General features: G+C 38.9%; 1 pseudogene; it reads right to left on the bottom strand.

The window, feature by feature from the left end:
- Nucleotides 1-15,587: 15,587 nt before the first annotated feature.
- LOC123392167 lies at nt 15,588-22,302 on the bottom strand (annotated as a pseudogene).
- Between the last annotated feature and the right edge of the window lie 529 nt (nt 22,303-22,831).

The raw sequence follows: 22,831 nt of genomic DNA, 5'->3' as shown, positions 1-22,831 counted from the left end.
TCTGCATCTGTTGAGAGGATCATATGGTTCTTATCCTTTCTTTTATTAATGTGGTATATCACATTGATTGATTTGTGAAAGGTGAACTACCCCTTTAGCCCAGGACTAAATCCCACTTGGTCATGGTGAATAATCCTTTTAATGTACTGTTGGATCCTAATGGCTAGTGTCTTTTTTTTTTTAAGATTTTATTTATTTATTTATTTGTCAAAGGGAGAGAGAGAGAGAGTGCACACAAGCAGCCAGAGAGGCAGGCAGAGGCAGAGAGAGAAGCAGGCTTCCTGCTGAGCAAGGAGTCCTATGCGGGACTTGATCCCAGGACCCTGGGATCATGACCTGAGCTGAAGACAGTGGCTCGACCGACTGAGCCACCCAGGCATCCCATAATGGCTAGTATCTTAGAATTTGGGATCCATGTTCATCAGGAATATTGGTCTGTAACTCTCCTTTTTGGTGGGGTCTTTGATTTGGGGATCAAGGTAATGCTTACCAACTTAATTTATAGTTAGGCTCATTTTTTCATTTTTAGAAACTACTATTTTCTTTTTTATCTAAGTTTTTAATATGTAAATCATGTATGTGGTTCCAAAATGGTGTAAAAGTTGTAAAGTAGTCTCATTTCTACCCATGTCCCTTCTACTCTGAATTTTACATGCCTTTATAGATAATTTTCTATTAGTCTTTAATTTGCATTCCAGTGGTTTTTTAAAAAAATTATTGTTGCAAGTATAAGGAAATACATTCATATATGTCCTTCTCCCCCCTTGTTTTTAAACTTGGGAGGTTGCTTACTGTATATCAGAACTTCTCTCCTTTAACATATCCTGGAAACTACAGCATCTCAGTTTCTAGATGCCCTCCCATTCCTTTTTATGGCTGTATTTGATTTTCTTGAGAAGATTTATCATAATTTGTTTCATTTGTCCTTTATTGGTGCAGAGTTGGTTTGTTTTCTAATCTTCTATCACAAATCACAATGAATTTGTGTGAAATGAATGTGCCAGTGAATAATCTTGTGCATAGTCATTTCATATTTTTTCTTGTGTCTTTGAGAATGTCAGGTCAAAAGGTAAATACATATGTAATTTTTCTAAATATTGCCAAATTTCTTTCCACAGGGACTGCGCCATTTTGGATTCCCATTGGCAGTGCTTGAGAATGTCCAATTCTCCAGAGTCTCATCAGTATTGTATGTTTTCAATCTTTGGGATTTTTCTAACTTGATACACAAGAAATGGTCTCTCAGTGTTGTTCAAATATGTATTTCTTTTTCTGTGTTGAAGGTCTGTTTTCATTTTTCCTACTAAATTGCTTTGGCTAATTTTTTCTCTCAGGGCCTTTTTTTTTTTTTTTCAATTTTTAAGAGCTCTCTATATAATAGGCATATTAGTTGATTGTTTAGGATGCAAATTACATTACAATGGTGTGACTAGCAGATTCATCTTTTGTGGGTTCTAGTATTTTCCAGTTCATGTGAAGAGTCATGCGTAGTAGGACCAAGCATGGTTCCTTGAATGTTTAGATATATATATTTTTTAAGTGGTTTTTCACTACAGATGGTGTGAGACATACTCTTTGAGAAGCTCTGTTGGTTTTCTTTTCATATTTAAGTCTATGATTTCCCAGAACTGGTCTGTGTGTGTGTGTGTATGTGTTATAATACAGGGTTCCAGTTTCATTTTTCTCCCCATGGAAATCCTGTTTTCCCAGAATTGTTTATTGAAAAGTCTGTCCTTCCCTCACTGCTCTGCAGTGATTTATTTGTCATGAACCATGAGGTTTGTTCTCTATATTCCATTTCATTGGGGATTTTTTGTTTGTTTCTCTTTGCATCAGTGCCACACTGTCATAATTCTATATCTAGCATTAAAATAAGTCTTGATATCTGGAAAAGTAAGTTCTGCAGCCTTCTGTTTTAGAAGTGTTTTTGGTTATTTTTGGCCTTTTAAATCTCCTTAGAAATTTTAGAATTGTCAAATTACACCCTGCCCCCTACCACACATACCACCTGCTTGGATTTTGTTTGGATTTGTGTTGAATCTATAGGTCTGCTTAGTCTTTCAGTATGTGATGAGAGAGAGAGAGAGAGAGAGAGAGAGAGAAAGAGAGTGTGTGTGTGTGTTTGCCCATTGCTGTATTTATTCCTGATCGTTGGGTTACCCAGTGTTTTTGATAGTTCACTGAGTGCACATTTCTAAATATGTTGTATGTTTTATAATACTGAAGATTTCAAAAGATACATTTATAACTGGTCCAAAAGTACCAAGTTTCTGGGATTAAATGTAATAAAACATGCTTGCATTCTCTATGCAGAAAACCACACATTTTAATTATATTGTCTAATTATTTATTGCGGCCCCGAGAAAAACTATTAATTTTCATATGTTGAGCTTGTGTCATGTTACCTTCTAAATTTTTTATAGTTAGCTTCTTAGCTTTTTGTGAGTGAGCAAATAACCAGAAACTGTTACTTCTGTTCCTTCCTTTTTAAAAATTTTTATTATTTTTTACTTACTATTCCTTTCTGACATTGTACCACTAATGTGTTGTTAAGTAGAAGTCATTCATGTTTTCTTCTTGACATTAATAAGAAATGTTTGTTATTGTTCATTCATTAAATAATATTTATTGTAATTTTCTAGCAGATAAACTTTCTCAAGATATGAGATGTTTCTTCTGTTTCCGTAGTTTTTCCCTCAATGTCTAAGGAATTCGTGTTTATTTTTACCAAGTTTTTTCTTTTTTTTTATTGAAATGTAATTAACATAGTGTTATATTGGTTTCGGGTATACAATATAATGATTCATTAATTCTGTGCCTGACTTGGTGCTCATCAAGATGAGTGTGTTCTGAATCCCCTTCACCTCTTCTACCCATCCCTCCCCGACCCACCTCCCCTCTGATGACTATCAGCTTGTTCTCTGTATTGAAGAGTCTTTTCATTTCATTTGTCTTTTTTTCTTTGTTCATTTCTTTTGATTCTGAAATTCCATTTATGAAGTAAGTCAGGGAAAGACAAATACCATATGATTTCACTCATAAATGGAATTTCAGCATCTGTCATTTCCTGACTTGTTAATTTTAGCCATTCTGACTGGTGTGAGTGGTATCTCACTGTGGTTTTGATTTGTATTTCCCTGATGCCGAGTGATGTGGAGCACTTTTTCATGTGTCTGTTGGCCATTCCAGATTTTTTCTTGCAGTTGACTTCTAGGTTCATACCATTGCAATTGGAAGATATGCACGATAAGATTTCAGTCTTTTTAAATTGGTTGAGACTTGTTTTGTTGCCAACATGTGATTTATTCTGTAGAATGTTCCATGTGTGCTTGAAAAGAATGTGTATTCTGCTGTTTTGGATAGAATGTTCTGAATATATCTGTTAGATCTATCTGGTTCAATGTGTCATTCAGAGCCAGGGTTTCCTCATTGATTTCCTGTTTGGATGAGCTATCCTTGATATAGGAGGGGTGTTAAATTCCCCTGTATTATAGTCTCACTACAAGTTTATGTTTGTTAAAAGCTACTTTATATGTTTAGGCATTCTCTGGTCAAGTGCATAAATATTTACAATTGTTACATCTTGTTGGCTTGTTCTCTTACTATTACGTAGTGTCCTTTTTTGCCTCTTGCTTGGTACAGTCTTTATTTTAAAGTCTATTTTGTCCAATATAAATATTGCTACTCTGGCTTTCTTTTCACTGCCACTTGCACAATAAACACATTTTTTTCATCCCTTCATGTTCAATCTGTATATGTCTTTAGTGAAATGAGGCTCTTGTTGGCATATAGATGGGTCTTTTTTTTTTTTAATTGATTAAGTCACCCTGTGTCTTTTGATTGGGGAATTTAACTCATTTACATTCAAAATAATTGTTAGGTATGTATTTATTGCCATTTTGTCACTTGTTTTATGTCTTTTTTCTTTTTCTCTGTCCCTTTCTTCTCTTGCTCTTGTAGTTTGATGGCTTTCTTTAGTGATAGTCTTGGTTTCCTTTTCATTTTTTGCATATCTTTTGCAGGCTTTTGATTTGTGGTTACAATTAGGTTTATAGATGATACCTTGTGCATCTGGCAGTCTGTATTAGGATACTGGTCACTTATGTTTGAACTCATTCTAGAAGAACTCAATTTTGACTCTTCCCCCACCATGTTTTAGGTAGTGTCATACCTTACATCCTTTTATTTTGTGAATCCAATGCCTGATTTTTATAGATATACTTGATTGTACTGCTTTTGTGCTTTAACCTCTCTACTAGTTTTATAAGTGGTTAATCTACTACATGTTGTGTTCATGCATACCTGCGTATTTTTTTTTCTTTCATACTTTTGTTTACTCCTGCTTATGGTATTTCCTTACTCAAAGAATCCCCTTTCACATTTCTCTTAAGGCTGATTTAGTGATGAATTCCTTTAACTTTGTTTGGGAACATTTTCATCATTACTTCTATTCTAAATGATAGCCTTATTGGATGGAGTGTTCTTGATTGCAAGTTTTTTTTTTTTTTTTCCTTTTAGCACTTTGACTGTATCATGCCACTCTTTTCCGGCCTGCAAAGTTCTGCTGAAAATATTTTATTTATTTATTTGAGAGAGAGAGAGAGAGATAGCAAGAGAGCACAAGTGGCAGGGAGAAGGAGAAGCAGGCTCCCTGCTCAGTGCTCCCATCTTAGGACCCTGGGATCAAAACCTGAGCCAAAGGCACATACTTAACTGACTGAGCCACCCATGCTCCCCTCTCTTGCTGCTTTTAAAATTTTCTCTTTGTCACTATTTTTTGCCATTTTAATTACTGTGTGTTGTCATGTGAACCTCCTTGGGTTGATTTTGTGGGGGTATCTCTGTGATTCCTGGATCTGGATGTCTGTTTCTTTTTCCACTTTAGGGAAATGTCAGGATAAAATTTTTGCCTTTTCTCTCTCTCCTCCTTCTTCTCGGATCCCTATAATGCAAATGTTATTATTACACTTGATGGTGTTTCTGAGTTCCCTTAACCTATTCTCATTTTTTATTATTCTTTTCTCTTTTTCCTCTTCAGCTTACTTTCCATTACTCTGTCTTCCAGCTCACTGATCTGATCTGTTTCCTCTGGTCTAGTATTTATTACCTCTAGTGTATTTTAAATTTCAGCTATTGAGTTCTTCATCTTTGGTTGGTTCCTTTTTTTGTATTTCTTATCTCTTTGTTGAAGTTCTCACCAAGATCCTCCTCTCTTTCCTGAAGTCCGGTGGGTATCTTTACAATCATGACTTTAACTTCTCTGTCTGGCATATTGCTTATTTCTGTTTCATTTAGTTTCTTGCTGTGACTTTATCCTGTGCTTCCATTTGGGACGTATTTGCCATCTCCTCATTTTTTTTCTAAGTCATTGTTTCTAAATGTTAGGAAAGTCAGCTACGTCTCCTGCTCTTGAAAGTAGCGGCCTCATGAAGAAGAGGTTCTGTAGAGCCCTTCAGTGCAGTGAGCCCTGCTTGCTTGAACCTGGCACTTTCAGTTTGTCTCCTTTGTGTGTTGTGTGTACCTTACAGTGGCTGAGCTGCATTTACCTTTAGCCCAGTTAACTACAATGCCTCTCTCTGCTGGTTTGGATCAAGGTTTGGTGCCTGTGTTGTTAGTGGGCCAGACTGGGGCTGCTTTGGACTTGAGTTGAGTCAGACCAGGCTTTTGCCAAAGCTGCGGTAGCACCAAAATACAGTGTGCCATTCCTGTGTCATCTTCCTAAAGTTTTGTTCATAGGTGCAGCCTGCCATCGGACCAGATGCCTGGTGCACACCCCACTACTGGGTCCACAGTTGGAGAAGTGTGTATGGTTATCTTCCCCTCTCCCAGGGGCAGGAGTCACTTTGGTGTGGTCCTGGCTTCTTTTGGGGCTGCTTGCACACTGCCTTGTAGCATTGCTTTGGATGGACTGCCAACGGCACATTAGAGGGGATGGGTCCACAGGAGAACATAGGGTCAGGGTGCGTGGTACCAACAAGGCACAGGAGGGCATTAGCAGCTGCCTGGGAAAAAACCCCACTGATGCTGCGTTAGAGGGGGTGAATCCACAGAAGAGCATGGGGGATGGCGCACACTGTTAGCAAGCTGGGTGGAGAATGTTCAAACTTTGCTGATTCTGGCAGGTGCCTCTGTATCTAGGCTGGGAAGTGGAGAGAGAAATATCATCCATCAATATTTATGTTCTTGGAGAAGTGTCCCAAAGACTTCTCAGTCCCTGCAATGCACACTCGGAGAGTAGTAAACAGATCTCTTTTCTGTATAGCCCAGGCATTCATCAAACTGCTGCTTCGCTTCTGTGCTGGATCTCCAAAGACCGTTTGTTGTGCTGTCTCTTTAAGAGCAGGGGCTCAGTTCCCTATCACCCTCTGACCCTGCCAGAGCTGAGCCAGCTGATTTTTAACCCCACCAATTGTAAAAACGCATAAAGTTGGGCCCTTCTGGTTTTCAAAACCAAATGTTACGGAGAATCGTCTTCCCAGTATAGTTGCCCATGCCTGACGTACTTGGTATGTGATCTGTTCCTCTCTCCTCTCCCTGCCCATGGTGTCCTGTTCTCCTGTGGACAGTCCCAGGGTCAGTTTGGCTCCTGACTATGCTTTCACCCTTCCTACCCTCTTTGAGGTGGCCTCTTCTCTACGGTGAGCTGTAGAGAGTCTGTTTTGCCAGTCTTTGGTTCATTTTCTGAGTTATTTATGCTGATGTGGGTGTTCCCTGGGTGTATCCATGGGATGAGGGGAGCCTAGAACCTTCCTCCTCTGCCATCTTCCCTGGAAGTCTAAGAATAGTTTTTGTATTTTTAAAAATCTGGGAGAAAATCAAAAGAATAACTTATACAAAGTCTGAATTTCACTGTCCTACAGTTTCATTGGAATGTAGCCATACTAACTCATTTACATGTGGGCTAGTGCTGCTTTGACCCCACAGTGGCAGAGTAGTTGTAACAGAGATGAATGGCCCACAAGGGGCAAAACATTCACTATGTAGCCCTTTACAGAAAATGTTAGAGGACGTATCATGAGGATCACATGTTTATTCTCATTTACCCTATCAAAGTATCAAGTAGGATGCTTTCGGCCACAAGTAACAGAAATTATGACCCAAACTTGTTTAAGGAATATGAACATTTATTATCATGTGTAGACAGGCTCCAGGAACAGTGTAGTCAATCTTCATGTCTGATTCTCCAGGCTTTGCATCCAGTGTCATTTGTCTTTGTTCTTAAATGTTCCTTCCTGTCTACGGCCATACCACCCTGAACGCGCCCGGTCTCGTCTTAAATGTTCCTTCCTGCCTAGATGGATTCTTTTTGATCGTCTTTGTCCCTAAAATGAAATTTCTCTAACAATACATGTAGAATTATTTGCAGAGATTGGTTTCTAGGGATTTCGTGTATTTATGCTTCAGCAAATGTCATTTAAGAACATGTTAATCTGATTTCCAATTCCATGATCATGTAGGTGGACACTGTTCGTGCCATATGCAATGGTCTTGTCACCGGCATCAGTGACACACATGGAGATCTTTAACAATGTGCTCATGGTAAGGTGTTATATATAACCATGGAAGTTTCCAAACCTTTCTGTCGTCCCGATGTTTTCTGTCTTAAGGATCACTTTAGGGGCACCTGGGTGGCTCAGTGGGTTAAAGCCTCTGCCTTCGGCTCAGGTCATGATCCCAGGATCCTGGGATTGAGCCCCACATGGGGCTCTCTGCTCAGCAGGGAGCCTGTTTCCTCCTCTCTCTGCCTGCCTCTCTGCCTACTTGTGATCTCTGTCTGTCAAATAAGTAAATAAAAATCTTAAAAAAAAAAAAGATCACTTTAGTAAGAAACTGGGCTTCTTGGGAACAGCCGTTAAAAAGCTTTTTAGGCTCTGATGACCTTGTGAATGAAAACATCAATGAGGAAGGGGCCTGAAGTGCTGGCCAAGTGTGGTAATGACGACAACGGCTGAGTTTTTGTCACCTGATACCCAGTCAGCTTCCTGGGGCGTAGAACCCTTATTTACCACAGATTAGAGCTGGCAGAGTGACACAAGAGTAGCTGTGTTTTTTCCACCCAATCTAAGTATGTCCGTCTGCATCCAAAAGCAAATGTTTCTTAAAAATTTCAGTTGCACGGGGCGCCTGGGTGGCTCAGTCAGTTAAGTGTCTGCCTTTGTTTCAGGTTTATGATCTCAGGGTCCTGGGTTCAGGCTCTGTGCTCAGTGGGGAGTCTGCTTCTCCCTTCGCTTACATCTCTCAAATAAGTAAATAAATAAAATCTCAAAAAACTTCCAGTTCCATGAAGATCAAAAAAGTTTAGTGCTAATAAAAAAAAATGTTTAACTCAAAGGCAATGATTACTAGAATATTCTATCACTTACAATACTTATCCATCTAGATTATGTTTGACTGGAACATCCTGTACTCGAGGGTAGGCTCTCTGTTCATATGTATGAAATATCAAAGTTTAAGGTTTTCATTGGAACTTATAAAGAAAAGCAACATTTCTTGTGAAAGAGGGAATAAAACACATTTTACATTAAAAGGCTCAAATCTAGAAATCTAAATGAAGTTGAAAATAAAATAACTGAAATGAGAGAATAGAGATCTCACTAAAAGTACTTTAATATCAGCCTGAATTTCTGAGGAATGTAAAATAATTAGATACTTTTTACAAGTTAGGGTAAGTGTCCAATCCACTGGTACAGTGTCAAGTCTCCCAGGAGGCAAATGAATTCTCCCTTCAAACTGTCATTTATCTCGATTGTATGTGACTGACTCCGGTTACAAAATGTTGTAGTCCACCTTCCTTCTGAAGTAGAACTACCAAGGACGGGAATCTTCATTCTGACTCGGTGCTTGTCTTTTATTTTTTCACTCTCTAGTAACAGAAACACTTTTGGTAAGTGATCTTATTGGTATATTAAATGTGTAACCTCCCTTCTTTGTCTTTCCCTTTGTTGATTTCTTTCTCTCTTCCTCAAACTCCTATTTCCTAATTCCTTCCCTTCCTCTTACTATTTTTTGATCACCAGCTTTGTTTTAGCCACTTCTGCTCATTCCTTTGAGATTTTTGAGTCATCTTGATTCCTTCTTGTTCATTTTCTCTCATACTTAGGCCTTTGTCACTAACCTGAACATTAGTGGTCTAAAAGTTGGTGTCCTTGCACCAAACTACTGACCGATGTTCCACTAATGAAGCAGTAGTCTTATTTTTTCTATGAACTTTTAATACAATTTTTAATTAAAAACTAGCTTAAAAATATAAAACATCCATGTTTCAAAAAATCCAAACAGTAAAATACCTAGTTTGAATTGATACTTTAAAAATAGGATTTCACAAAAAGTAACAGGCAGCAGAGAACATAAGAGATTTTCCAGCAAGTTCTATTAGAATTACAGGCTCTGTTGGCACATGTCTGCCTTCCAATGCATTGCAAGTAGCAGTGCACCAAGAGTTTTGCTATGGCATGATGAAAATCATCAGATTTCTCACCTGTCATGTTTCCTTTTCCCTCACTATGCCCCCCACCCCATGCCCACTGAGTTAATGCTTATATTTTAGGTTTGTTACGTAGCATTTCTGTACTGATATCATATTCTGTATTAGACAGGAAGCAAACAATAATGACTTAAACATATAAATTTATCCCTCACCTAACAGTCCTAAAGTGAGCAGGCCAGGGCCAGTATGATGTTCCATAGTTTCAAGGGTTGCAGTTCCTTCTGCCTTTTTCTGCCACTCTTTTTTTTTGGAGAAGGTGATAATCTTTTTCTTTTCTTTTCTTTTTCTTTTTTTTTTTTTTTAAGATTTTATTTATTTATTTTGACAGAGATCACAAGTAGGCAGAGAGGCAGGCAGAGAGAGAGGGGGAAGCAGGCTCCCTGCTGAGCAGAGAGCCTGATGCGGGACTCGATCCCAGGACCCTGAGATCATGACCTGAGCTGAAGGCAGAGGCTTTAACCCACTGAGCTACCCAAGGTACGATAATCTTAACTTTATTAGTTTCTTGCAGCTTTATTGAGGTGTAACTGACATACAGATAACTGCGTGTATTTAATGTGTACAGTTGGGTGAATTTGAACATATGCTTATATCCACGACATCATCATCACAATGAAGGTGCTATTCCTTTTTTTTTTTTTTTAGATTTTATTTATTTATTTGAGATAGAGAGAATGCACGAGTGGGGGGTGAGGTCGGGGGAGAGGCAGAGGGAGAGGGAAAAGCAGGATGCCCACTGAGCAGGAAGCCTGAGACGGGGCTCGATCCCAGGACCATGACCCAATCTGAAGGCAGACGCCTAACTGACTGAGCCATCCAGGCACCCCCTGGTGCTATTCTTTTTCTTTTTTTTAAATTTATTTATTTATTTATTTATTTATTTATTTATTTATTTATTTATTTATTTATTTATTTATTTATTTATTTGACACAGAGAGAGAGAGAGAGAGATCACAAGTAGGCAGAGAAGCAGGCAGAGAGAGAGAGGAGGAAGCAGGCTCCCCACCAAGCAGAGAGCCCAATGCGGGGCTTGATCCCAGGACCCTGACATCATGACCTGGGCCAAAGGCAGAGGCTTTAACCCACTGAGCCACCCAGGCACCCCTACCCTGGTGCTATTCTTAACATATGACATCAATCTCATGGTCTGACGTGGTTCTTTCATCTCTCAGCATTATATCTAGAGTTTAACCAGTAGGAGAGGGAGGGCAAGTTGTTTTACTCTTAACAGACGACCCAAATGTTTTCCATAGAACTTCCACTCATAGTCGTGGGCAAGATGTTGTTGTGGTCACCAGTAGCTGCAAGGAAGACTATATCCTTTAGTTGGGTGACCGTGGGCTGAACTAAAATAATGGTATTTTGTTACCAATGGTGTTTTCCTACCAAATGGATACTGGGAGACCATACCCAGTCTCTGCTTTACTGTCCATGCTTAGACCTCGCAGTCCCTGTTTGTCTAGATCCACAGAACAGTCATAAATAAGCATGGCTGTACTGGGTTTGTGACCTGTGGACAGAATGGGAACATAGGGATGGTGGAAGAATTGGTAAATTCTGAAATAAGAGTTCTTTCAGATAATCCTGGAATAGGTAAGTCCTAATGATTCAGTTTGCTAAAGAGAGATTCTGTAATCCTATAATTTTATTAAAATTCCAGTGTGACATGGTTGGGTTTCTGTGAGGTTTGGTAGCATTGCACCCTGGATGACTGAATATCGTTACTCTGGGGTCGTAAGATCCATCTGCCTATCCTACTAATGTGCTGGCGCACTTGGTAAGAAGACAGCCTTAAAGCTTATTATTGTAAAGCATATCTTGTACAGTATTTACGTGTCAGGATATACATTTTGCCAAGTGTCAGGCTAAGTGCTCTGAAAGACTAGATCAGATATAACAAATCTTCTTATGATTAGTGTTAGCATTTACATAATAGTATGTTGATAATAATATTAAGATTCCATTATACTTACAGACTAAAGGTTATAGTAGAGGGACTAATGTCCCCCCCCCCCCCGCCTCAAAGATATCTGCATCCTGATCCCCGGGACCTGTGAATATTTACCTTCTCTGGCAAAAGGGACTTTCCAGGTATGATTATGGGTATGGATTTCGAGATGGGAGATTATCCTGAATGATCCAGGTAGGACCAATCTAAATCTCACTTATGCTCAAAAGTGGGAGAGGGAGGCAGAGGAGTGCGTCTGAAGAACGTGAGGTGGGGAACTGACCTATTGCTGTAGCTTTGTAAAATGGAGAAGAGGGCTGTGAGAAACAAAGGCACCTCTAGAATCTAGAAAAGGCAAGGAAGCAGATTCTGCCCTAGAGCCTCGAGAAAAGAATGCTGCCCTATTATAACTTTTTTTTTTTTTAGCTCAATGAGATACGTTTGATTACTGAACTATAGAACTGCAAGATGATATATTTTTATTGTTTTAAACCACTTTGACACCTTTTCAAGTGTCATCTAACATTTCAAGTCATCACATCTAACATTTATATAAATAGAAGAAGAAAAGCCCCTTAATTTATATCACTTAGTAACATCAAACATTTTTCTATAGATCATGCACATTTTAAAATTTAAAAAATATATATTTTATTTATTTATTTGAGATAGAGTGAGAGGGAGAGAGGGCACAAAGAGGGCAGAGGGAGAAGCAGGCTCTCCGCTGAGCAGGGAGCCCAATGCAGGGCTTGATCCCAGGACCTCAAGGTCATAACCTGAGCTGAAGGCAGATGCTTAAAAGACTGAGCCACCCAGGTGCCCCTAGATCACGCACATTTTGTTAAATTTGTGAAATAGCTTTTCAGAGCACAAAGTGGATCATATCACTCCTTCCTTAGTTGATTTCTGTAGCTTTCAAAAGCTTATAGAATGAACCCTAAAATTCTCAGCATGCTACTTGAGAACTTCTGTGATTTAGTTTTCTTCCTTTCTTTCTAGCCTCTTCCTTTGCCACGCTCCACTGAATACTCACTCCACTGGCCTATTGAACAAACTTCATGGTGGTTTTGCTTATGCATAGAGTTATCAGATTAAAAAAATTAATACAGGATACCAGATTAAATTTGAATTATTTCTAAAAAGGAATAACTTAGTGTATTTTCCATGCAGTAGTTACCCTTTATCTCAAGTAATGTGCATAAACAACTAGAAATTACTCAAATTTAACTTAGACCCTAGATTACTATTTGCTAAACCTGGCAACCCTATTCATGATCTTTATGAGTTTTCTCTTTCACCTCATTCTCTGTCTACAGATATCCTCAGGGCTAAGTCAAAGATCAACTTTAACATAAGCCCTTGCCTTTTTACTTTCTTCATAGAATTGGTAGTTTGAATGTCTTTTCGGATTGCAGCCTTGCTGAACATTTTTCTCCATTTGCCCATAATTCCTCATATCTATTAGAACCTTAATAAATATTTGCAGAACACATGAATAAATATTAGGCAATAGATCATTAGTTGAAATAAATCTCAGAATGAATTTTATTGGTAAACTCAGGCTTTATAGAAAGTTATTTTAAAGCCAAGTAAAAACATTATTCTTTTATAAGTAACGTGGCTTTGCATTTGCCACTAAAACACATTTTAATAAAATAGAAACTCCATATCAAATTGCTAAGTGCATAAACTAAAGGTTAGGAAGTTATGCCAACAGAGAATTAGGATAACCAAACCAAAATGTTCCTACTCTGAAGCTGAGGGTAACCATCAAAGACATTTGCACAGTGTCCCAGACAGATCACCGACCCTAGGAGGCGCACTACCATGTTTAAATATGAATGTAGAATACTAATACTTTCCCCTTTTGGATAAACAACTATAAAAACCTCTTATAAAAAGAGTTTGAAATAATTTCCTTGAGCTGATTTCTCTCTTTAAGATCCAAGGTGATTGACATCACAGATACCGGCTAGGAATTGTGCTCCAAGAAATCCATGATTCCCAGAATTCATATTGATAAATTTCCCCTGCATAAGAACGTCTCTTGGAACACCCAAGCCAAGTACCACCCACCATGATAGTAAGAGAAAACTTACTATCATGCTGGGAGATGTCCATAAGTTAAGGAAGTTGCACCATTTCAACTCCCACAGACAATCAGTGTGTCCTGGGGTTTTCAATTCAAATTATTTATCTACTATACACGTTCTCTTCTTTCATCATTTCTGTGTCACTTATTAAGTTCATGTACTATTTTTCTTGGAGTACTGTGAGCCTCTAATAAACCTACTGTCCGAGTTTTATCCCACCTGTATTCTTCAATACAACTGCCAGAACAATCTATCTAGTTGCACATGCAACTGCGTTCATTACTATTTAAAATCCCAGTCCCTTATGTAAGGACACAAGCCTCCTTAGCATGGTGTGCAGACCTTTTTTTGCTTCTTTATCTATGTTTCTTGCTATGCTTACCTCCCATTTTTCTAGACACTTGCCTTCTGATGATTGTAAACTATATCAAGGAAGGTAGTGCATTTGCCTGATCCATTGCTATCTCCCTAATATCTTCAGAGAAGCTGGCACAAAGTCATGTTTAGTCTGATGCATGAATAAATATACATTGCATTTCTTTCCTCCAGCTGATGAAAGACTACTGGACTTTCCTGCTTCAAAGCTCTTATCCTCCTCTTGACTCACTCTGTTTCAAACCTGTGTATGTGTATATGTAAAAGGGAATAGGGGGAGGAATGGGGAGCCAGGTGCTCGATAGAACAAACAGAAGTGGTACCTTATTCTCTGCTGTTGATGGCTCTTCAGGTTCAATTCAGAGAAAGGAAGGGATCACATTTTCATCCTTACGGTGACTTTAGGCCTAAGAATGGTTAGTGGGTAAGAAAAGATTTGGTGAGATGCCCCATTTGAGATCAAAGGGAAAGAATAGAAAGCCAACTGAGCTTTTACTTATTTCAGAAAAGAGTCAAGGACTACAGATCAACACTTGGATAACTACATGAAATCTGGAATGCGTGTTATTTTTCTGTGTTTGCTATCCATACTTGATTTTCTCCTAGCATATTTTTTGAACACTTGAGCGAAGAAGGTAGCATTCCCTTCTGTCATCAAGCTTAGGGAAAATGGGATCAAAATGGATAGTAGCAGAATGGAAAGGAAGAAGAAATGGACTGAGCTTCTGAAACTTAGAGAAAGTTAGCAAAGGAGCAAAAGAGTCTGGAACTAATAGGTCATCTCAGACTTGGCCCACAGGTTCAGGATTTGTGGTGGTACACAGTTACCCTTTGCAAAATGGCTCATGAAGAGACCCTCATTGGTATTCTAAGCAATGAAGTTCTCCAGCTTAATGGAGAACTGGTAGACCAACAAGTGAGCATCTGTTGGTGAGCAAGGGAAGAAAGATAGAGAATTGATGCAGCCATGATTGATGAGGAAAATATGCTCAGACCCCAGTTTCTGGAGGCTTTTAAGCATCACTACGTCGCAGCTCGGTGAATATGGACTCCTTCAACCCGAGCAGCACATGCTGAGTGTCTGATCTTGAGATCAACTGGAGAGGACCAGTAGAAGTCGACTTTGGGGAAAGATTACTCAGGATGCAGTGTGGACAGTGGAGAGGGCAGGGTTGTTGGGGGGAGGCTAGGACAAGTGATCTAGATGAGATGGTGATGATCTGAACCCAGCAGCACTAGGCAGGGAGAGAAATGGGTGAATGAAAAAGATATTTAAGAGGGGGATTCTGCATATTGGATATATGAGATGAAGGCAAATCGTTTTTTAAAATTTTATCAAAGAGTCCTTTTTTGGAGTAACATTTTAAACATGTATCAGAATACTTTTACATGGACCATATTTTGCAAACCTAGGTCTACAGTGAAAGACATGATTGACTCTGAGAATACTGGTCCTCATGGTAAAGTAAAGGTACATATAATACAGAGTTCCACTTTGGGCAGCCCTCTGTTAGTGAACTTTTTGGGGAGAATGCCAAACTTGGTAGGGGGAGTCATGAAAAGGGGTCTCACAAACACCACATGTCTGACCAGACCTTGAGTAGAAGAGGCATCAGAAAATGTCATGTTCAATATTAAATGAGATGGGCAATATAACACTGCCCATGGGAACTTCGGAGGGTGCTTAGAACTGTATTTTATGTGTGAAAAAGGCTTTATTTCTTGACAGGAAGGTAAGAATTTCTCAGTTGTGAGTGGTCACGTGAGGCAGGGACTTACAAGGTGTGTACTGAGGTCTCACACTCTTGAGTTTAGGGTTAGGCCATGTTCAGCGAAGGCATGAGTGGTGCCATTAACAAATTTATCTTTGAAAATAACCCTGTCGTGGCATTGGTTCCTTGCCTCCAGAGAGCAGATACGCCTTAATGGGGGTATCCACCCCCATCGCGAGGACAGAGACCTGGCCTTCCCAGAAGAGAGTGACACTGACAAGGTGGGTGCCATTGTGAAAGGGTGTCACCTTCCTACAGTGCTGCTTTTAGCGAGGGGGATGACATCCTGGCCTTCAGGAAATACCACCTACTTCCCCCCTGCACCCCCCAGCAGGATGTCTAGCTGCTCTCTCCTCCAGTAGGAGTCTCAAGGCTGGAGGAGGGTGGCTGTGCTGTGTGTGGCTCTGGTGGTGATACTCATGTGGGTGAAAAGTCTGGGTGGGATCAGCTGGTTTAATTTCTCCAGGATTCTCTTTATTCTTTGCTCAGTCTCCATTGGTGGCTTTCATGGGCTCAGTGATATTTTCGGGTGTGAGGACTTCATGGAGGTATTCCAGTGATGGAAGGAGATAGGTAAGTTTAGACCAGAACAAAACTGAAAATGCAAGGTATGTGACATAATGAAACGAACCACGTCATTTTACCTATTATGAATTTGAATGTTTATTTACCTATCATCATATTATTTAAACTCTGACAATTTTGAGTGACATGTAAACATTTTTTTAATTAAAAATTATTTTTAATTATAGTTGATATACAATATTATATTACTGTCAGGTATAGAACATAGCGATTTGCCCATTCTTTACATTATAAAATGTTCACCACTATCAGTGTAATCATGTGTCAACATATGAAGTTATTACAGTATTATTGACCATCTTCCCTATGTGGTACTTTTCATCCCCATGACTTATTTATAATTGGAAGATTGTACTTCTTAATCCCATTTATCAGGTTCATTTATCCCTACTTTGTCCTCTTCTCAAGGCAACAAAGAGTTGGCTCATTTGCTTATTTCTTGGATTCAACATGTCAGTGAAATTATATGGTATTTTTCTCTGTTTGGCTTATTTCATTTAGCGTACATAATACCATCTAGTTCCATGCATGCTGAGGCAAATGGCAAGCTTTCTTTTTCCTGACTCTTTTGTGTGTGCATCATGTGTTCTTTATCTGTTTATCAATCAGTGGACCCTTAGGCTGCATGTAAATAATGCTTCAGTAAACACAAGGGTGCATATATATTTCTGAATTAGGGTTTTCATTTTCTACAGGTAGAAACCCAGAAGTGGAATTACTGTGTGGTATTTCTTTCTTTCTTTTTTTTTTTTTTTAAGATTTTATTTATTTTTCACAAGTAGGCAGGGAGGCAGGCAGAGAGAGAGGAGGAAGCAGGCTCCCCGCTGAGCAGAGAGCCCAATGTGGGGCTCAATCCCAGGACCCTGGGATCATGACCTGAGCCAAAGGCAGAGGCTTTACCCCACTGAGCCACCCAGGCCCCCCCGAGTGTTATTTCTATTTTTAACTTTTAAGGAATCTCCCTACTGGTTTTGCATACTGGATGCACCCCAGTTACATTCCCACCAATAGTGCCCTAGAGTATCTTTTTCTCCACACCTTTGTCAGCACTGTTACTTCTTGTCTTTTTGACACTAGCCATTCTTATAGGTGTGAGGTGATAGCTCGCTGTGGTTTCAGTTTGCATTTCCCTGATGATGAGTGATGTTGAGCATCTTTTCCTGTGGCCATTGTCCATCCATATGTCTTCTTTGAAAAATGTCTATTTAGGTTCTTTGCCCATTCTTTAAAATTAAAATTAAAATTTTTTAATAGATTTATTAGAGAGTACATGTGTGCATGTGCTTGAGCAGGGAGAGGGGCAGAGGGAGAAGGAGATTCCCCACCGAGTAGGGAGCCCGATGCCCAGGACTCCAGGGTCATGACCTGAGCTGAAGGCAGACACTTAACGGACTGAGCCACCTGGGTGCCCCTCTCTGCCCATTTCTAGTTAGATTATCATGTTTGGTATTGTGTGAATTCTTACTATATTTTTGAATATTTGCACTTTGCAGGATATATCATTTGCTAATACCTTATCCCATTTAATTGGTTGCTTTTCATTTTGTTGCTAGTTTCCATTACTGGGCAAAACCTTCGAGCTTGACATAGTCCCAATAGTTTATTTTTCCTGCATTTCCCTTACCTGAGGAGACATAGCCATAAAATGTTGCTTGTTTTGTTAGATGTTTTTGCCTATTTTGTTTTAGGTGTTCTATGGCTTTAGATCTTAGAGTTAGGTCTTTAATCTTTTTTGGGTTTATTTTTGTATATGGTGTTAAGAAAGTGGTCCAGTTTTCCCAACACCATTTTTTGAAGAGACTCTATTTTCCCCATTGTATACTCTTGCCTCTTTTCTCATAGATTGATGTACCATGAAAGTATAGACATTTCTGGGGTCTCTATCCTGTTCCCTTGATGTAAGTGTTTATATTGTTCCAATACCATACTGTTTTGATGACTGCAACTTTGTAGTATATCTTGAAATCTGGAATTCTGCTACCTCTAGCTTTGTTCTTTCTCAAAATTGCTTTTGCAATTTGGGGACTTTTGTAGTTCCATGTAAATTTTAGAATTGTATGTTCTAGTTCTGTGGAAAAATCTATTGGTAGTTTGATCAGGATTGCATGGAACTTGTAGACTGCTTTCAGTGGAATGCACTGTATAACAATATTCTTCCAACCCATTAACATGGTTTATCCTTTCAGTGTCAACTTTAATTACTTCCTCAGTGTCTTTCTTAGAGTTTTCAAGTACAGGTTTTTCACTTGGCTAAATTCCCAAGTATTCATTGTTATTATTCCTAAGTATTTTATGCTTTTTAATGCAAATTATAAGTGGGAGTATATTCTTAATTTTTATGCTAGTTTGTTATTAGTGTAATAGATATACAGATTTCTATATATTAATTTTGTAGCCTCAATTTTGATGAATTCACTTACTAGTTTTAGTAGCTTGTTGAAATCTTTAGGGTTTCTATAAATAGTGGCAGTTTTGCTTCTTCCTTAGCAATTTAGATAACTGTTATTTCTTGTTCTTCTCTAATTGCTACAGCTATTATTTCCAGTATTAGGCTGAAATAAAAGATGAGACTGGACATCCTTGTCATGTTCCTGGTTTTATAGGAAAGGCTTTAGTTTTTCAACAGTGAGTGTGATATTAGCTGGAGATTTGTCATGTATTTCCTTTATTATGTTGAAGTATATACCCTCTAACCGACTTAGTTAAGTTTTTAATCACAAATGAGTGTTGAATTTTGCGAAGTGCTTTATCTCATCTATTGTATGATCATACGGATTTTTTTTTAAGAGTGCAAGTGATGAGGGAGGGGCAGAATCTGAAGCAGGCTCCTCGCACATTGCTGAGATCAGGACCTGAGCTGAAGTCAAGAGTTAGACACTTAACTGACTGAGCCACCTAGGCTCCCTGATCATATGGTTTTTATCTTTCATTTTTGTTAATGTGGTATATCACATTGATGATTTGCTGTATTGAATAATTCTTGGAATAAATCTCACTTAAATACAGTGAATGAAGCTCTTAATGTTTGTGAGTATGGTTTACAAATATTTTGTTGAGGATTTTTGCTGCTATGTTCATCAGGGATATTAGCCTATATTTTTTGCTGTGTCTTTGTCTGATTTTGATATCAAGGTAATGCTGGCTTCATAAAATGAACTTGGTAGTTTTCCTTTCATTACTACTTTTTTGGAGTAGTTTGAGAAGACTAGGTTAACTGTTTTTTTTTTTTTTTAATTTTTTATTTTTTTATAAACATGTATTTTTATCCCCAGGGGTACAGGTCTGTGAATCACCAGGTTTACACACTTCACAGCACTCACCAAAGCACATACCCTCCCCAATGTCCATAATCCCACCCCCTTCTCCCAACCCCCCTCCCCCCAGCAACCCTCAGTTTGTTTTGTGAGATTAAGAGTCACTTATGGTTTGTCTCCCTCCCGATTCCATCTTGTTTCATTGATTCTTCTTCTACCCACTTAGGCCCCCATGTTGCATCACCACTTCCTCATATCAGGGAGATCATATGATAGTTGTCTTTCTCTGCTTGACTTATTTCACTAAGCATGATATGCTCTAGTTCCATCCATGTTGTCACAAATGGCAAGATTTCATTTCTTTTGATGGCTGCATAGTATTCCATTGTGTATATACACCACATCTTCTTGATCCATTCATCTGCTGATGGACATGTAGGTTCTTTCCATAGTTTGGCTATTGTGGACATTGCTGCTATAAACATTCGGGTGCACGTGCCCCTTCAGATCACTATGTTTGTATCTTTAGGGTAAATAGCCAGTAGTGCAATTGCTGGGTCATAGGGCAGTTCTATTTTCAACTGTTTTTTAAATGTTTGGTAGAATTTTTCTGTGAATACATCTGGTTCTGGATTTTTGCTTGTTGGGAGAATTTTTGATTACCAGCTCAATTTCATCCCTAGTAATCAGTATTCCATTTTGGAAGAGTGTATTTCCAGGATTTCCGGAGAGAAATCTTATAGGCTGCCCAACTTATGGCATATAATTTTTTTCATAGTAGTCCCTTATTTTTGTGCTGTTATTTTTTGTCTTTCATTTAGGCTTTTTCGTGATATGTCTGATAGATTTATCAGGTTTTTCAAATAACCAGCTATTTATCTTTTCTATGGTTAAGTCTGTTTTTAATTTGTTTCTACTTTGATATTTATTATTTCCTTTTATTAATCTTGGGTTTTGTTTTTAAGTGTTAGGTTAGATATTTTTCTTGTTTTTGATGTAGGCCTCTATTGCCATAAACGTCCCTCTAGGAACTGCTTTTGTTGTGTCCCAAAGATGTCTGACCATAGTATTTCTAGTTCTATTTGTGTCCTGGTGCTTTTAAATTTACTTTTTGTTTTCTCCATCAGCCCACTGGTTGTGTAGTATAGCCTCCACATGTTGGTGCGCTTTCTAGTTTCATACCGTCGTGTTTGGAAAAAATGTTTGGTATAATTTCAATCTACTTGTGCTCCTAAGTGTGATCTACCCTGCAGAGTGTTTTATGTGCACTTGAAAAGAATGTGTGCATTGCTTTTGTGGATGGACTGTTCTTTGTATATCACCTTAAGTTCATCTGGTCTAATGTGTCTTTCAAAGTCACTACTTGATGGGACTGGGCTGTTGAAGTTCCCTACTAGTAGTGTATGAGAGCTTCTCCCTTTATGTCTGTTAAGTGCATAGGTATTTATAATTGTTATATATCCTCTTGTTTGAGCCATCCCTTTATTATTGTATAATGCTATTGTCTTTTAAAGTCTGTTACATCTGATACAAGTATAGCGATGCTGGCTCTTTTTTCCATCGCTTCCTTTATTTTCAGTTATATTTATTTCACTGTCTTGAGGTCTGAAGTGGATCTCTTACAGACTGCATATAGGTGGGTCTTTTTTCTTTTTAATTCAGTCTCCCTAGGTCTTCTGATTGGCAAAAAGCACATACTTATAATAATTAAATGTAATAAACACTCTATACTGTTAATTTTATTCTAGTTGTTTGGTCATTCTTTTCCTTTCTTGTCATGCATGGATTCCTTTTTTATAGGTTTTTGATTTGTGGCTACTATGTTTATATAATATATATATAGCAGTCTATATAAAGGTGATTATTGTTTACGTTTAAACACATTCCAAAAGAACTACATTTTTAATCCCTCTTCCATGTATAGGACAACTAATTATATATAAAATTGATATTAGTACCTTAATATTTTATTAGCTTTGTACATTTTTGATCTGCCTTTCCTATATGTTTGCTTATAGCCTTGTAATTTTTCCCTTCCTATAGCTTTTTCTCTTCCCTTCAAAGAAGTTTCTTAGAAGGTTGTTTAAGTGGTTTTAGACTCTTACCTTTTGTTCCCCTGGGAACCTATTTATCTCTCCTTCAATTTGGAATGATAACCTTGCTGGTTTAGAGTGTACTTGGTTGCAGGCTTTTTTCCTACAAAACTTTGTGTCTACCAAAGTTTCGGCTCACGAATCAGCTTATAGCCTTATGTGGATTTCCTTGTAGGTAAGTAATTTTTGTTCTATTTAATTTTCATCGTCATTAGTATGTGTCCTGCTGTGGACCTTTTTTGGGTTCACTTTGAGGGCTCTCTGTGGATCCTGGAACTCGGTGTTTGTTTCATTCCCCAACATAGGGAAGTTTTCACTGATTATTTCTTTGTTAAGGTTTCGGTTTCTGAAACTCCTGTATTGTGAATCATGTTATCCTTGAGGTTTCTTCCAGACCTGTTCTATATTTTCTGAGCTACTGTCGATACCTTCTACTCTATTTTTGTCTGACTCTCTGCTTGTTTCTATGTCTTAGGTTGGCTACGACTTGCAGGCTCATCTCCTTCCCTCACTGGGGCAAGACTTGCGTTGGAGGGGTGCTGGGTCTGGACCGGGTTGACCATCACGTGTGGCCATTTGCAGGAGCACCGACCACGGTAAGTCCACAGGGCAGACTTGCGCAGGGTGAATGGTGCTAGCAAGGCAGATGCAGAATGGCACCCACCCGTTTCAGGAAAAGTGGTAGCTGCCGGCATTTCTGCTCCTGGAGCAAGTTCCTACAGATCCCTGTCCCTCTAGCACAAGTCTTACAATTAGTTTATAAACATCCTACAGGTAGCACAGGCACTTTTCAAACTGCTGCCTCTGTGGTCTCAGAGTAATATTGCACGTGGGCTCTTTTAAGAGTATAATCTTTCCTGTAGCCCTCTGCTCTTACTGAAGTTAAGCTCTGCTGCTTTTCAAAGCCAGATGTCACAGATGTTATGGGCTCATCTATCCATTGCAGATCCCAATGACTGAGAGTGCTCAAGGAAGGTCTGAAACCCCTCATTCCTTGCAGAGTACCTGTGAGCTCTCTCCTGCGGGTGGGTCACTGTAGGTTCCATTCCTGACGGCATCCCTGCCCATCCTACCTTTCTCGATGTTGCTTTTTCTTGGTCCTTGTGGTAAAGCTGTTCTGCCAGTCCTCAGGTTGTTCTGAGAGTGAGTTGAACTAGGTGCAGCCGCAGCCTGGTGTCCGCTGGAGGAAGAAGGGGTTCAGAATCTTCCCACGTCACTGCCTTC

Source organism: Mustela putorius, unplaced genomic scaffold (genome assembly GCF_011764305.1).
Source record: "Mustela putorius furo isolate JIRA1106 unplaced genomic scaffold, ASM1176430v1.1 tig00000460_pilon_pilon_pilon, whole genome shotgun sequence".
Lineage (NCBI taxonomy): Eukaryota > Metazoa > Chordata > Mammalia > Carnivora > Mustelidae > Mustela > Mustela putorius.
Note: the sequence above shows the minus strand (reverse complement) of the source record. Positions and strands in the feature narration are given on the sequence as shown.